This window comes from Rhipicephalus microplus, chromosome 4 (genome assembly GCF_043290135.1).
Source record: "Rhipicephalus microplus isolate Deutch F79 chromosome 4, USDA_Rmic, whole genome shotgun sequence".
In the NCBI taxonomy this organism is placed as follows: Eukaryota; Metazoa; Arthropoda; class Arachnida; order Ixodida; family Ixodidae; genus Rhipicephalus; species Rhipicephalus microplus.
Window position 1 is genome coordinate 65,506,027 of NC_134703.1, and position 13,330 is coordinate 65,519,356.

Consider the following 13,330-nt stretch of genomic DNA (forward strand, 5'->3'; position numbering starts at 1 on the left):
CGTTTAGGATATCAGGAGGCATCCTCAGCTACTTTGCCAATGAAAGTCATATCTTATGCATCTGAGCAATGGATTAAATATGAAGATACGAAGGAGCTTCGGCCTGGCGCGTCGGATATACTGCATTGTTTTTCTTAATGCCCATCTGTCAGCCTAATGGGTCATATCGACTATTTTGAACTCTAGTTCAAGTACAAGTGTTTTCATAATATTGACTTTCAGCGCAAACAAGAGCTAAGACATCCATATTTTAAGACTAACCCATGGTGTTACTTCAGCAGCAGTACACGCTTGTAGCGAGTCAGGTGCTGCTGGCTGATATTTTGAATATAGGTGCGGGGTACGTTTGTCCAAGTAGGGCGCAGCCACTCCTTTGCCTGTCAGGAGTCTTTGAGCCTTCGTTTCATGTGCGGAGCAGCGTGGGTGGCTGTTCTCAAACGCGCTTGATATTAATTACGTGGTTTGGCAATTTACGTAGCCTCGTCTGGCTGTCCAGAGTGGAGTGGGAGTTATGAAAGCTTTTAGCTGCTTTAGAGTGTCGCCGAAGGAGGAAATTTTCATCTACCTCAAGTGTGCAGTTATAGTCACCTTTCTTCTCACGTTTTTGACATCTATAAGTTCTTTTTTGTTTTTTACACAGCCTGATTCAGTTCTCATTGTTTTACTTAACCTCTTCGATTTCGATATTTTGTTGTTATCGTTAAAGATTGTTCGTATTGTTGTTTCCGCTCAAGTTGCTAAATACATCACCATTCCTCTACTTCAATTGTTAGAGTTCAGCCTCATAAAAGCCCAATAATATTTATTATCGTAGTTGCCCTAGGCCAGGATTCAGGAAATTTTCACCGCCTGGGTTTCTTTAGGCGCTTGTTTTCTCACCTACAGTGGAAGTAGCTGGATTTATCAATACAGCATGATGGTATAATCAATTCCGAAACTATATCAAACGTTTTCAAGAGATCATGGCCTCAATCTTATCAAAGAACCAGGCTTGTTACGACAGAGGAACAGAGTGCAGCAGCTTCGATGTCTTCTACACCGGCAACCCGATGGTCTTTTGGGTGGTGTCACACATTATCCGTTCATCCAAAGCGCCGTTTCTTAAAAATTCCTTATTCAAATGTAAGCTAAATAAATACCACTTGCGTGTAAAAGTGCGAACTTTTTAAATGAAAGTACGGTAATGCGAGATCAAAATTATGTGTGCGATCGAAAGCACAGAGCACTTAACTTTAATATAGAAAAAGGCGCTCAAAAGGACATGAAGTTTAAAATAGGCTATAAAACGACATAAACGATAAATGTAAATTATCGGTTGCCTCAACAAAAAAACTTATGTAAATCAATTAGAAGTGCTATCAAGCTGCCTTGTGAGAAATTTAGCTCAAGTAAAAAAAAAACTCTCAAGCATTTCCTCGGGAGTGAACATGGTCAAGTGCGAATGCACGGGGTGATGCTATGAGGGGGAGTAAAGTTAAATCCGTTGGCATTCGCCAGTGAGTTAACGTAAACTCCCCCGTGTGATCACATTGCGATTCCCAGGAACCATTAGACCCTCTCGGGAAATCTTGGTGAGTTTACGTGTATATGTGAGAGTAAATTCGCACTATAATGATGTTTATGTCCGCGGCCCGCCTCGCCCGCTTGCGCTCGGCATCACGGGCCCTCCGCTGCGCTGCGTTGTCTTCAACCGGCGCGACATCTTCAACGACGCGTGCAATGCTCGCATCTGATTGCGTTGTACTCGTTGTTCGAGGTATCGCATTCGAAGTTGATGCCTGCGATGGATCCATACCTATGACGACTTTCCGACCTTGAGCAAGTCGTGGCTGTGAGGGCGCGCGCAGCCACGGAGCGGAGGGCGGAGCGCGCGCAATCACGTGGTGTGTGACGTCGCTGCACCGTTGCTACAGACGCTCCTCTCCGCTCCTCGCGCCGTTGCTAGGGGAGAGGAGAAGGCGCACCGCGATTGGCGCCTTCTCAATAGCAAATGAAATTTGCTATTGCTTGCTGAATAGCAGAAAAACAGTTACTTATTGTTGCATGCCAGGCATCGGCCGAATCACATCAAGTCACTTTAGAACATTTTCCATTTTGTTTTACTTTTATTACTATGCACAGTGAATCTCTTTTATCGTTTTCGCAAGCAAGCCGCAATACTATCTTAGTTTCTTTTACGCTAGCGTGTTTCCTCCACTGTTTACAACCTATTGGAGAAACATGCCGAGTAATACAAAAATGAAATGAAGTTTATATCAAAATAACAAAAGCGAGAGAAAAGTTATGGCTGGGAAAGTCACGTTAACAGCGTGAAATGTATGTGCAGCGATCGTCTCGTGTAACGGAACCCATCTCAAAGGCAAAAGTTGTTGACCATAATTTCTAGAGTCACCAAACACCCACCGGTTTTCTAATTAAAAGTAAGGTAACCCTGACCAGACGCTTGGTGTTTTGTGTCCTCAAATTCAGAGCATGATCCTCCTCTCAGGTTCCCTTCTATTGCACGCCTCCATCTCTCCACCTACGTCTCTTCAACGTTCCACTACAATTCCCAATGGCCTTCGGCAACGGACTTCAATCGTAGTTTCAACCAACTACTAATCATAATTGCATAAGACATACAAGACAAAACACATTCTCTAGCTAAATTCCTATAAACTCCCGTACTTCGTGACATCTGCTTGGCAAAGGTGTACTTTGAGGAGGAGGAAGGAGGAAGACAGTTTATGCGGAAAGACAAGGAGGTTAGCCAGTTCTTAGACCGGCTGGCTACCCTGTGCTGGGGAAAGGGGGGAGGGGAATGAAAGATGTTAAAAAGAAATGTTGCGAAGCGAGGGAGAAATTACAAAAAAAAATTGCGACAGAGGAAAGGCAACATCAAAGAGTATAAGACACTAAAGTTTGTCTCTGAGGCCAGTAGTCCGCAAAAAGCGCAGCAAAGCTTTCAAAGCCTTCTGGGCTGAGGACGGGCTCGGCCAATGACCCAGAATCCTTTGTTCCGACAAAGGCCGATTGTCTAGTCTATCCAAGCTGCAGTGAGTTCTTGTCTTTGCACATTGAAATGGGTGCACTCACACAGAAGGTGCGCGATGGTTTCTTCGCAACTGCAGTAAGTGCAAGTAGGAGAGCTGGCCATCCCAATGAGATACGAGTATGCGTTCGTGAAGGCCACTCCAAGCCACAGGCGGCATAGAAGAGTCTCCTCAGCTCGAGATATCCTTGGGGGAAGACGAAGCTGCAGATCGGGATCCAAGTTATGCAGGCGCGCGTTTGTGAAGTCTGTTGAGTTCCACTGTACCAGTGTGAGGTGACGTGCAAGCGAACGAAGTCTCGTAGCTGCGTCGGTTCTTGAGAACGGGATGGCTGTGTATTGGGTACCATCGTGTGCAGATCTAGCGGCCTCATCTGCGCGGTCATTGCCATATATACCGCAATGACCTGGTATCCACTGATACACTATGCTGTGCTGTTTTTCGATCGCTTGGTGATGAAGAAGCCGTATTTCAGCTACTAACTGTTCATTAGGTCTATGGCGAAAGGGTGACATAAGACATTGAAGAGATGCCTTTGAGTCCGAGATGATAGACCAAATTTCCGAAGGTTCTTTCACTATAAACTCCAGAGCTGCACGTATGGCTGCAAGTTCTGCAGCTGTTGACGACGTCAAATGCGATGTCATGAATTTAGTTGTGATGAGCCTCGCGGGAATAACCACCACCCCTGCAGAGCTTACTAAAGACACCGAGCCGTCCGTGTAAATGTGAAGGCGTCCATTGTGCTTCTCTTGCAGGAAAAGTAATGTGGCCTGTTTCAGGGCTAGATGCGACGAATTTTTCTTATTTTGGATGCCAGGAATTGTAAGAAGGGCTTTGAGAGGGTGTAGGCACCATAATGGTATCGGCGGCTGTGCTGCATGCGTGAAGTGCAATGGAAGCACTGCGCAATGCTGAGCTACAGTTGCGCTGAACGCTGAGTGGGGCCTGGAAGTTCGAAGTGAGGCGAGGTGATGAGATGGAAGCCGAGCGAAATGTCTTATATGCATTCTGAAAGCGTCTACGCGGATGTATGCGTTGACTGGATAATCATGCGCAATGATGACTGTCGCTGCTGTAGACGCGTATCTCGGTTGACCAAGGCATATTCTCAGGGCTTGGGCTTGGATCGACTGGAGGACGCGCAAGTTTGTTCTTCGGATCCCGCAAAGCACGGGTAAGCTGTATCGCATACAACCGAGGAACAGAACAGTGTAGAGTTGGAGCATTGCTCGTACCAATGCACCCCACGTTTTTCCAGCAAGAAACCTCAGTACGTGGGTGCTCATGGTGAGTTTAGTTTTCATGTGGGCGATGTGAGGGCTCCAGGAGAGGTCGCGATCAACTATGACTCCGAGGAATCGGTGGGTCTTCACGTAGTTGATCGTGTGTCCGTTGATTTTGATAACATATGGGCTCATAACCTTATGCGTAAATGCTATAAGCGAGCATTTCTCTGATGACAGCTCTAGTTTCCGTTCTTCTAGGTACTTTGTCGCTATTGTAGCCGCTCTCTGAAGCCGGGCACGCAAATGAAGGCGTGTTACGCCTGACACCCAGATGCAGATGTCATCTTCATATATTGATAGATGGACAGGTGTGGGATAGATGGACAGGATAGGTGTACTTTGAATTTCTCGCCACGACAATGAGCATTGATAACTCGCATTTTAAAAACATAATGAGCACACACGCAGAAAATACCCAGAGATGCTGAAGAGAAGGTTGACTGCTGCCAGCGCAGTGCAGGGGATGAGAGATCAACTCGCATTCGTAGCAAGTTATCCGTTAATCTATCTTATTTCATTACCCCCCCCCCCTGCCTTCCAACTCAGTAATACTTGAACTTCTATGATGCCCAATTGACTTTCTTATATGTTTTCATCCTTTTCGGCCTTATGGTTGTATTTCGTATGGTTTTACCTATTAGGTATATTCGAGATACTTGTATGCTATTACAGTTCTAAATCATTGCTGCTTTACTGGACTTCTACTTCGCAAAAAGCCAACACATTCCTGGACAAAGCGGCTCTTTCCTAACATGCTTTAGGCTTGTGCTGTTTTTAGTGTATAGACTATCTTTTCTAAGGTCCATCCATCATGATAGAGGGAATTATTAAACAAAGGACACCTACAGACAGGAAATGCACGTGTCCTGTTTGTATGTGTACGCTGTTGATTATTTCTGAGCATGATGCATAAGTGCTCGAATGACCAACTAGGTCACATTTATTCGCTAGTTTTTCAAGCATATATTCAAATAGATAAAAGGCCACAAAAAAAGCGATGAGTTGTTGCCGCTCTTCAGTTTTCCTTTGTATAAGTTGATGCTGATGAGTTGCCTCGTCAGTTTATACCTCTTTATTCATTTCACCAGTGCCAATGTTGTTTCAATAGAAGAAATCTGAGTAAAAACACAAATGTAGTATTACCACAATCAATTCTACCTCGTTCCAGAATCGCCTTGAAAATAAGGAAGTTTTACATTGACCAGAAGGGACTGATTGCAAGATAGAAGAGACCATACGGTAAATTTACATCCAATAGCATCACCCTGAGCCTGTCTTCCTTTTGTGCAGACGATACAGTGTCGCCTAGGAAGCTTCATTGTAATTATTTTCTTTATTGAATTAAAAATTAAAGGTATTTTATGTTTTGTTTGTGTATTTGTTTTGTTGTCACAAATGCATTGTGTGTAGAATGACTCATTCATTCATTCATTCATTCATTTCATCCAATGTACAGAAGGAGGTCCCGAAGTTATTTATAAAGAGTAGTGATTCTAGCGGTGCGCTGCTGAGAACAAACAATTGGTTCAGATGAACGTCGTTCAAATGATAGCGTAGGCAATTTAGAAAGCATAAAAACAGGGCGTAGAGAGTTTGTGTTAAATATTCACAAGAAACCTGCCGCACTGCGAAATTGTTTCTGATGTTGCCATTCCGTATGGTATAATGGCACAAACATTCACATATTGGCCGTTCAGAGCCCTATGCTACGAGTACACTATAGCTGTCAAAACGTGCTTCTTTTTTCCAGTCATCTGCTCTTGCACACTAGGTCATCTGACCATGATGTTGTTGCTAATAAAGATTTCCCTTCATTACATACGCGTACATATTGTTAAGGTGCACATCTGCTAAACACTCCACCACTTTCTTTCTCTTCTGTTAATTTCCACATTTTCCCTTGATTAGTCGTGCGCGTACCGACACAGAGTAAAAATAGCATGACATATTGATTTTCCAAACATGTGCTGCTGTTGTAATTGTCAACTCGATGGCAGTAACATGTGACTCACTACTGAAGCTTACGGTACGAATGCGCGTGATATGTCACATTTCCTTCTTGCTGATTTCTTTTTTTACTTTTCTCTACCTTCTATTTATTCTTCTTTATCGTCGTTTTGTTTTTATAAGATCTAGTACAAGAATATCACATCCATAGCTGCCACTACTTTTACACAGAAAAAAAATGTAAAAAGCAACAACAAACCTTTTTTCTTTGCGATTGCGCAGATTTACGCCCGAAAAATAGACCATGCCGATACCTGGCTTGTATTGTCGTACGCATAATTTCAGTTGTACTCATTCTTTCGCATTTTTTTTAGATTCATGAAAATGATGAAACATGACCAGCAGAAAACGCTTCAGAGATCTATTTTATTGCTTAGGTGTTGTTGCGATTTTTGGCTTTGGTTTCGCGATTCCCGTAGCCTTCTCTTCGAACTCTTGACAATAAATAAAAGTGCGTGCAAGCCTGGCCCTCGGTGCAGGTCGCCGTCGCACCAAATTCAACAGAAATACTGATGACTTCTTTTTCTACTCTCTCCATCTTTCTTACACATACCTTCGTCTTCATGCTTACTTATATAAGGAGGCTGCTGTAATTACGGAAATGCTATACAGACACTTATTCTGCAAGGATAAACAACGCTGAACTTCAGCGACCAAATCATGCTGAACCTCACTTCCGTGGAAGGGATTCTATGAGCTCAAAACTTCTAAAGCCATGCCGCTGAAGGCGAACAATCGGGCAATGAGGCGGTCTTAAAAAGAAAGAGAAATACGAATCACTCATCAATGCAACAGAGAGAAGGAAATGAAGACGAACAAAGTCTGCATGATCATTATACAGTATGGTGAATTATCGTGCTTTAAACGGGGATGTAAGCTAGAAAAAGAACACAGAAAGAGAACAAGAAAGCATTTGCTGCACTCTGAGTCGGCACGATTAAGTGTATGCTCAGTGCTTACGTTGCAATACGCATGCATTCTTAAGAGTACGTGGCAGGGAAGGCTTGTTGCCGAAGATTTACAAAAGGAAGAAATGGAAGAAAAGGGCAGCGACCTTTCATAAATATAGGGTGGGAAACGACGAAGCTAGCATTTCATCCTCTTTGTGCCGGTGTTAATTATTCCCTCAAGGATCAAACGCTAAGCTGCCGCTCAGTTCTCTCGGCCTCTGCTGAAGGACGTAATTCTCGTCTCTGAACCGCTTTTCTGTTGCCGCAAGCCTCAGCAACATATTTCTCTTCGCTTTGCGTTTCCTCTTGCAGTCGCTGGCTTTTTTGGCATGAAATATATTTATTGCTCAGGGCCCTCCTTCTAGCAGCATTCTGATATCACGATCGATTTTATTCGTTAGAAGACGAGCCGGCCTCTATGCCGTCTCTCAAGAAACAGGTCGCTGTAGTGGAGTGCCTGCGAATAAGTGCCACATTGAGAGAAAGATTACTCTCAATGATTGTACAGATAGCTGTCTTATGACAGATGGTTCTTAAATGTGCGAACGTTTAAGTAAAATGCAAGCACACATATCATGGATATATCATATATTTTTATTTCAGTAAAGAAAACGTGGTGACAGGATTTATGTCTGCTTTATTGCGAATCATTCATTATTGAAATTATTATTCATTGACTTGTTATTTCATGTTGTTACTTCCAAACTCGATTCAATATCAATCTAAAAGGAGGCAGCGTAGGTATTAAAATTTTACGCGTTAGTGAATGGTGCTTTTATTTGTTTTGTTGTTTTTTTTGGCCGCCGTCAGGATGTTCCTCTATCGAAGATACGCGTGGAGGATTACATAGTCTTCAGAAACGTGCAATGTCTTTTGCGGTAACAACGACAAGGCTGAAAAACTCGCAAAACTAACGATTTGCAAAAAAAAGAGTAAAATCCGGAATGAGAAACCGAACAATTTTTCAATAAATATGGGAAGTGGAAAGTGAAAGGGTACCTGTCAAGGGCAGCCTCCTTTTGCGCAGGTGTCAATACAACCTGTTCGTACAATGTTACTGTGGTTCGATAACCATGCGCAGTATTATGTACGCCTCAGTGCATGACTCATCCTGTCCCGGTAATGTTATAGAGAGATTACTTATTCATTTCGATGTTATCACGTCTGTAGTGCACAAACTACCGTCTGCCGTTCCCGTTTGTGTTGTTGCAACAAATAAATGTTTTTCGTGCTCCTGTATTCGTTTACGTTGGTCCAAGTCCTATCATCGTCATGTGTGTACTTTCGTTTGTCTGCAACGTGGCTTCTGCAACGCAGCATCACAATATTGCACACAGAATAAAAAAGTGGCGGTGTCTCTTCACTGGAACAACCTGAGTCCATATGAGACTGATGTTTTCATTTGTCGACGGTATTTTACCCATAGTTGTGTGACTGATGCTGAGACGGCGAACAAAAATGACCGCTGCACGTGCCGATCGGGAAAAAACAAGGAACGAACATCCGTTTAGAGATTTTACTGTTCTTTTCTTGCATCCAAGTTTCCACAAAATAGTGAAAAACTTGCGTCCTCGGTATCGCAAACATGAAAACCCCTGAATGAGTTCGTGATGATTCGCTTTGAAGTGCATAAGTCGACTTCATCGAATGTCGTACATTTCATGCGAAAAGCTTGATCCCTTCTAGAATTACTCAAATGCAGCTGCTCTTTGATAATTAACACTGTAACCTAGTAATCCGTGCAAGTGTCGAAACATTGCTCTTGTGTCAACAGTGCTCCCTTGCCCATGATTCTGGTTGGACATACTTTCCTGCTTGCTTTTATCACGGTCGTACAACGAGAACATCACCGCTCCGACTAAAGCAAATAGTACTATAAATTTAGTTGTTCCAGGAAGCACTTATGATTGAAAGCTGCGTTAAATTGATTTGAGAATAGGTAGGATTTTTGTGGGAATAAAACAGCAGAAAGTCAGCTCATACTAGCTTTATCCTAGGAAAGCAACGTAAAATATAGCGGCAGAACAAACCAGGCAAACGAAAACCAAATAACTTATTAAAAATCAACATATCCAATGAATAAGTTCCTTTATATTTTATTTCATGATGAGCAACAAGGCTGTGATGATTGCGGGTGTGTTTTGGCGGAGCTGTTCAGTATTGATTCATAGATGGGGAGTACTCTAAGGATGGCCTAGGGGTATTTTGAGCAAGTAGTGGCATTACCGACACAGAAGTTCGCGAGAGCTTCCTTGAGTTTACCCTCAGCAGGCTTCTAAAGACGCCTTACTCATTTCAGGGAAGCTGTGTACACCATCCCCCAAAGATAAACAAGCAACGGTGAGAGGGCCATGTATTCTGAACTGTGCCTTGTGACAAGATGGTCCCCTTCTACAGAAGCTCAACGGAAAAAAAGATGGAAACAAGCGAGCTCGAAGGAATTTCAGATGAACGAAACGGCGTAGATGAGCAACAAAATATTGGCCATGACCCGTCAACCGCTTTTGCACAAGCTTTCGCTCGTCCTTCGTTTAATAGAAGAGCCAACAACACCTTCTTCCGCCTGCTCAGTTTTTTATGCTGATACTGCTTCAGGTGCGCACAGCCACGTCGAACTTAGTTTAAGCGACAGCGAAGGAAACGAAGAGACGTGGCCGGCTCGCTTTTTGATGTTTTCCTGGGAGATCATCACGTTCGAATGTCAGTGGCTGCTTTGGTGACCGTTGTTTCTAGGAATTAGGCATTAGTTGAAGGATGTTGAGGTGGAGGGTAAAATGTGTGACGCCTTTCGAAGGGATTCAAAGCGTTGTCAGGGGTTCTGTCTTTGCGAGTTGTAGGTGTGTATTCGCATACTTGCTCAGCACGAACGGAAGATTGGCTTGCGTTCTGCGCATGCGCCCTGGCGCGTCGCAGGCTTCTTGGGTACCCAAGCTCCTTGGGTACCCAAGCTCTTTGGGGCCCCTATTCTCAACTCCCTATTAGTTCAGTGTCAGCGTGGGCCGTGTGCTTGGGATTGTAGTGACGCTGCTGGCCATAAAAGTTTCGCTTGTTCATTTTTATTTTTTCTTAGAGCGGGGATAGCTGGCGATAAATATTGATTGTGTCTGGAAAAAAATATGGAAAAAAATTAGAACACAAGCTTCGCTCCTACTTGTGTAAAAACCATGCGAAGCAACATTGAAACAAGAACTAATTTTATAGACGTCACATGTCTGTGTAAGTCCACCGCCAGTGCTAGGTCTAGAAAACTATCAGGGGTGCTATGTGGGGTAGCCCCAGCTTCTTGACGCCTGTGGTTATTCGGAGTTCAACCCACTTGGTCATGACAGTCATACAGTGCTGAGAGCAAGAAAACAACATTTCTTAGAATGACTTCAAAAACGCATGTCACATCACAAACGCTTGCGCGGGCTTTCAGACTGTTTACTGAAAAACACCGGGTGCAAACACGTCGTCCTGTCATTGAGCAAACACATCAACAGCGCAGCAACGCGAGCGTGGCTGTTGCACCCTCTCTTTTGAAACTGAATGCCGATCCTTCCATAGGCGGGCTCACAGGTGCTTGTCCTCTTTCAGGAAAGTTCTTTTATTCCACCTGCCGCATAAGAATTCCCACCCACAAAGGCAACAAGCACGCACACGCAGTACTTGTGCAGCTCATTTTGCTTCTAGCCAAGGTAAATAAATGAACAAGTTTATTTAGATTACACGTCTGAGGATTTTTCTGCACTAACGAATCGGTAGAAGCAATGTCTCCACACACAAATATATAGAGCAACATTTGTAGCAAAAAAAAAAGCCATTTGGGCTAGTTGGTAGTGGATCATTATGGAAGATAGAAGTGGGGCGCGGTGCATGACGTGAACTGAAAGAGAGAACAACAACACAAGCTCACAAGTGTCACGTACCGTGTCCCACTTATATCTTTCATAATAGTGACATTTATCGCCGCAAATGGACCAGGGGTGCTTATTTCATGTCGGTGAGTGGTACAGTAGCACCGGATGGGAAGATTATCGCTCGAGAGTGAAACACTCTAACGCCCCAAAGGCATAGCAGCATGTTTCTGAGCAGAGCAAATCAAAATTGCGTATTCCTCTTTCCCTCGTTGGCTAATCCAGGCCACAAAAATTGTTCATGGTATAAAGTCTACACCCTTTCTCTCTATTCTGAGCCATCCATGCGTTGCCACTCTTGATGAGCTTTTATCTCTGCTGGCGATTACAAAATAGCTGGGAACGATGTGGCAAAGCTTGTGGGGGGTGGGGGGCACTGCTTCATTTAAACAGCTTACTCAGACGGGAGTGATCGCACCTTAAGGACCAGCCAGAACAGCGAGTGAAGCTTGCGTGGTACCCTGCGCCCCGTCATCGAAAGAGTATTCTAGGACGCGGCCCAAATGTAGTTAATGGTCGATGCTCGCGCCATAACCTACAAATCGCGCTTGACTGTACATCGTGAGTGAAGTGAAAGTGAATGCCAGACCCCGTAGACACGTGCTAATATCATTTTAGTTCTTCGTGTGTTTGTGTTTAGTTTGCCTGAATAAGCCTATGGATAAATGGCGCCGTTTGCAGGCCTTGCAGCGTGAGCACTGCTCGTCGGCAAGAGCAAACGTGGTGGGTGCTCCCGATGTATACGGCGGGCGTCTTTCAATCAAAGTGATTGGCGTGTGAACTCAGATACAAGCTCGTTGAATCTGAGAAGACCTGAGTTCAACTTGTAAATAAATGTCATAATGCTAGTGTAGCCTTGAAGTGTTTCCTGCGCTGGAGGCTAAGCGGCGGCTCCTTTGGATACGGCATTATTTGGTCAGCTTGCAATTCTTTACAAGGATAGTGCATTAGAGGAGCTCTGCCTTCGTCAGCTCGCACTGCATACCACTTAAGTTTGGTCTAAATTATGATGGCATAATTACGCATGTTCTAATTACCATGACATTGAATGGTGCTGTCATTATTGAAAACATTGAATGATGCTGTCATTATTGAAAACACTTTAACCAACGCCTTTCCCCCTTCATAAGTGCGTGGCTAATTAGGGCACCTAATTAGAATGTTTTAGCGATCAAGGTCATTACTAGCTTGGTTTTAATGAACGCACTCCTAATTATTGCCATACTTGATACTATATTTTAATTAGCTTTGCCTTAGCTCTACATGACTTTTATATTGTGGTATTAGCAAAATATGGCTTAATGAGCTTGGTCTTAGCATGACATGACTAAATAAGCTAAGTCATAGCATGTGCTGATTGAATTAGCTAGGTAAACCACACAGCACATTAACTAATGAGCCGTTGGCTGCTGACTCGCAGGTCGCGGGATCAAATCTCGGCTGCGGTGGCTGCATTTCCGATGGAGGTGGAAATGTTGTAGGCCCATGTGCTCAGATTTGGGTGCACGTTTAAGAACACCAGGTGGTCAAAATTTCCGGAGCCCTCCACTACGGCATCTCTCATAATCATATAGTGGTTTTGGGACGTTAAACCCCACATATCAATCAATAAACTAGTCAGCCGGGTGAAAGCTGAAGAAAGAAACGGAGGTGGCATGAGCTGGACGAGCAACGCGCTAGAATGCATGCAGGCCGACCATGACGAATATACACGGCGCTTCGACGAGTGTTGTAAGGCATTCGGCCAGAACCAAGCTAGGGGGCCACAGTGCTGATTCTTCAAACGCATACCTCGTCAACGTCCCATAGCTCTAAAAATTATTATTAGCAAACGTTCCTGACACTTTCCTTTAATGGGTACGTTTCTGCATTGAGTGAAAAGACAAGCAGATGAAAAAAGATGTTTTCGGTTTAAGCCCTTTATCGGCCACCGTTTACATGATGCCACGTTCCATTCTAACCACTTTCTATGCTAACCACCGCGCACGCTGAAGAATAAATTTGACCTTTGCTTATTGTTTGCTCATTCAAAAAAAGGTGTCGCCAGAGCTCGGAAATATTCGCAGTTTCGCCAACTTGACTCATCCGGCTTGCACCCCTAGTCTCTATTTTTCAGGCCCTTTACTACGGCATGTCGTCCGCCTTGGTGGAATGGT